This window comes from Danio rerio, chromosome 4, assembly GCF_052040795.2.
Source record: "Danio rerio strain M-AB ecotype USA chromosome 4, GRCz13ab, whole genome shotgun sequence".
Classification (NCBI taxonomy): domain Eukaryota; kingdom Metazoa; phylum Chordata; class Actinopteri; order Cypriniformes; family Danionidae; genus Danio; species Danio rerio.
The window spans coordinates 80,806,256-80,811,031 of record NC_141024.2 but is presented as its reverse complement, the minus strand read 5'-3'; the positions used below and the strand labels follow the sequence as shown (position 1 = coordinate 80,811,031).

General features: G+C 32.3%; 1 pseudogene; it reads right to left on the bottom strand.

Moving 5' to 3' along the window:
• Window positions 1-1,928: 1,928 nt before the first annotated feature.
• Window positions 1,929-3,504, bottom strand: LOC148683006 (uncharacterized; annotated as a pseudogene).
• Window positions 3,505-4,776: the final 1,272 nt, after the last annotated feature.

The following is a 4,776-nucleotide window of genomic DNA, read 5'->3' as shown; positions in this document are numbered from 1 at the left end:
AGTAAATATAACTGTACACAAATTTACACAAGTAAATACATAGACTCAATGATGGGCTAAAAATCTGTAGAAAACTGCAGATGTCTGCGCATGTAGACTCCGTGTGGGCCTACTGAATATATTTTAGACAAAATAGAAAATAATACTTGGATTAAAAAATTCCCCTATATAAATTTTAGATACCTAATTATAATGATTCTTAACCCTGTTAAAACTGACACGAACAAATAGTCAGAATATTCTCATTTTTTGGAACTGTCATGTTTATTAATCCCATCAAGATCCATTTTTATACCATATACATGTTTTTTATAAATTTATTATGTATCATATTGATACATCAGGCCTTTTGGTAACTTTCTTTGCTTAAAACTAGTTCAATTTAGTTCCCAAAAAGTTTGCCTATAACATTTTGATCAAATAAAACATTTCAGGCAGTTTGTCTCTATTTTTTTAACTAAACATTGTACAGTCTTTTTTATTTCACTTTGTAAAAGGTGTGATAGCAGTTTATTGTTCATGCGAAGACAGACCTTACACCTCTCACATATGCATGTGAGAAGTTATTGCATTTTTAAGTTCTTTTGCTCTTTACGACTCCCATATTTATCATTTTGTTTTGACAAATGTACAAAAAGAACAAAAACAAGACATGTCAAGGTGTTATAATCATTTGGTGAGGAAAATGGAATTAAGAAGAAATTTGGGAAGGGATGAGATGTAATTCTTTGTGACTTAGCATGCTTAATGTAATTATACTTTTACTACTTCATACTATTTCAGTTGCGTTCAGAACTTCGACATGTTGATGAGGAAAATAATATGGGGGGGCGCAAAACTTGAACTCGCATACATCTGAGTAAATGTGCAGTTGCGCCCCTGACTATCTGTAATGGGTACAAAAACTAAATTACTGTAATTTATTCTTTGCACTACACAATTTCATACAAAGTCTATTCCTTTTACAGTAAAATACTGTTTCCTTCAATCACAACAAGACACTGGCTATTTTACAGTTATTTACTGCATAATCTACAGGGTAACAGTGCAGTTATAAAACTAAATCTAAAGGTAATGTGTTGAAGCAGGGCTGGAACTAAATTCTGCTGGGCTGCGGCCCTCCAGGAGTTTACAGCCCTGGTACATAGCATATTTTCAAAGCAACTGCCTACATTTATCACAATCATGCACATATCATTGAATAAAAACAATAAAAATATAAAAACTTCATCCAAAGCAAAAAAAATAAAAAATAAATAAATAATCTGATCCTCATGTCATTCTAAACCTGTAGTAATAATAAAAAACACAACAAATAACCTGATTTAAAAATTTATTTAGTAAAGCATTTATACTATTTTGTTAATGCCAGTTTTACTTACTTCATTTGAAGTTTTCCAGACAAATTCATTGAGTCTCTGCAAAAATGTATGTACGTGCTGTTTAAGATATTTTTAATTTTATTTTACTAGGCAAATTAGATTAATTATAGAAAAGTAAACAAAGTTATAAAAATGGTTGTGATAATTTGGTTGCTCTGTGTGAATATTTTTGCCTTTAAATACATCTCGTCGATATCTTTACCTTTTAATTAGCTCTGTGACATTGACATTGGTTGACTCCTGATACTCAATGTTAAAAACATAAAATGAACCTAAGGAAACACAGAGATGGCTGCAGAGAAAATTAACTTATCATCAATGCATTGTCTCACTTTCTCCTCAATACTGACCATTCACATACCAAAACTGAACAGTATGTATGTATGTGTATATTTATATATACATATATACATATATATATATATATATATATATATATATATATATATATATATATATATATATATATAGCATCAGAGTAGATGGGGTAATAATGGTTGAGCAGTAATTTACCATTTATTATCACAGTAACTATCTGTAATGGGTACATAAAGTAAATTACTGTAATTTATTCTTTGCACTACAAAATTTCATACAAATCCTGCTCCTTTTACAGTAAAATACTGTTTCCTTTTAATACAGCAAAACACTGGCTATTTTACAGTTATTTACTGCATAATCTACAGTAAGGGTTAACAGTGTAGGCATGTTGCTGTTTCAGTTCTGGTGTGCCATTGTGAAATTTGAGGTAAGAACAGTCAACAAAACTTTTGACGTTGGGACATTTTATTTATAGAAGGCCAAAAACATGGTGCTCGTTGTGGTCAAAAATGATCCCATCTGGAGAGGACCCCAGCCAAGGAGCATCAGGGTGAATTAAAAATCCACATGGCTGGTAATTTACCTCTCGGAGGAAGCAGTACTCCATAACTGTTTCAGACTCCATTTGAAGTCCTCGCTTCATGTCGGCTGTCTGGCGAGTTATTTTGTGCATTCTTTAGGCCAGGTGTTCAGCTGAGGTCTGGCCATGCACATGACAGACATCTTACTAAAGCGTGACGATGTTATCCGGATTTTCCTAACAGAATGCCAATCAAGGCATGCACTCTGATATCTGGTGGCTTGCTCAACATAGTGAGCCATTTCTGAAGTTAAGGTCAATGACCTCATGTGAAGTTGTTCCTGATTATTATGAACAAACAAGCAGACAGGTGGCTGTCACCATCTAGTGGCAGTGGTGGTGTTGGTGGGGCATCACGATTAGGAACAATGTTGTGGTTTGTTGCAGCTGGCTGTTGGTGTGACAGGACACTTCCAACTTGAATTTTTCCGAAGGCAGAATCCACCCGAAAATCCTCACTCGACATCCCAATTGTGGTGACTAAAGGGGCTGTAGAACTGGCAAAGTCTTTGTAAATTTCTGCCACTTGAAGGACTGAAAGATCAGACAGCTCACTGGTGACACCTTTATAAAGTGTACTTAATCAAGATTTAATTACTTAGTTCTAAATTTGTTGTCCTATTCACATTTTATGTAAAACCATATTAATCTTCTTGAGTTTGAGTTTAAAGTATTTTTTTAAAGCTGTTGTGGTGACTTTTACAAGAATGGATAATTATCCCATTGTGATGCAGTCACATATCTATAATATTTAAGAATAAAATTGCTTTAAAGAAACAGATCTCACAGAGCAGGGCTATTTTAAATCATTGGTTTGAAAAACATATATGTAAAATAGAATTGAAAATAGAATTTACAAGTGTCCCACCTTAATCCTTCAGCAAGTTTCCTCTCTTCGGGCCTCGCAGACAAAATCACCATATTATTGACTGGACCTGGCTCAACTCCCTAGGGATACACAAGGGGCTCGTTAATAATAACAATAATAATAAAAAAATAATATGAGTATTAAACGCCAATACTGATGTTCTAATATTATTATTATTATTCTTATTATAGTACAGTTAAGCCATTTCTGACCACTGTCCTGATTAATTACTGCTCAAGAAAAAAAATATATATATATTTTATTATTTAATAATGAAATTGTTAATTATTAAACTCTTACTTGTTTGTGCATTTCTCTTGCTCTTCTTGAAGCTCTTGATTTTGTGTCTTCATTGATCTATATTTTCTTGAAGAAGAAGAGTTACTACTTTATCTTCGCTGTCAGAAAATCTGTGATCTCTGTCATCTGTGTTTTTTTTTTTTGGGGAGGACCCATTTCAAAAAGTGGGGCCTCTCTCTTCCTTTCTGTCTTCTAGAATTTTTAGAAGGGTTTTTAAAACCTTAATGTTTTCTACAAATCATTGATAGAAATGTAATTAATTAACTGTACAGAATTCTAAAAAATCACCAGCTTTCTTTTTTTTTAATAAATGCTTTATTGTCAAATATACAAAGGTAGAGGGAAACCTCATGGGAAAAAGACATACAAGTTTGGAACCATGCTAAGCAAGATTAGACATTAGAAGACTTTTTTAATACTTGATAATTGTATAATATATTCTAATCAATGCTTTTAACAAAAGTTTGAATTCTTTAAATTGCTATGCAATTCATGATAATGGATCAATGACTTATATGGTCAAACAGATGAAAGATCATAGTTCCCGATGGATGGTTTTGCTTTAATATTTATATATCCTATATTTGAATATATTTAAAGTTTTAACAAATAAATCGAGCTGAATTCAAAATGTATGAGTGTTAATACTTTAAAGGTAATTAATGTCGTAAAACTACTTAAAATATATTTTTTTAATTATTTGTACAATTAGAATTAAAACTCTGTATACTAACTGTCGTGCGTGCACACAAAGTGTTCGAATAAACCGATTAGTGACGTGACTTTACCTAAAATGACTCCATAATCTGATTCATTGTCAGATAGATAGCAAACTGGAGTGATTAAAATGAACTGCCAGTGATTCATTTGACAAGCGGAAGTTTCAGTAAGAAGACGAAGACCACACCAATCTATGAGGTAACATTTAGAGGTTTAGAATAAGATTTTTATAAATACGCTACGTTTTTCTCTTTCAGAGCTCCTTTTTCTTTTTCAGTTCCAATCTTGTCCTATTCTTCATCCTGGTTGAGGATTTTTGCTGTGCTTATCCGCTTAGACGGGTTAGCTAATTCCTCCTCCATCTCTTCAGGGGTTTCTGGAAGGTACGTTAAGCAAGTTAACAATATAATGTTGACAGGTATAAATTGTTAGGTCTGGGTATATTACGTTAGCAATGTGCTAGTAATTACTAATATGATCTCGACTTTAAAAATAAAATAAGCATTTGTTTTGATGTTACAAAGCAATTTATTGATTTAACGTTAAAACAGAGCAGTAAATAGAGCACTTTAACAATAAAATAACTTAAGAAAAGTACTTTACCT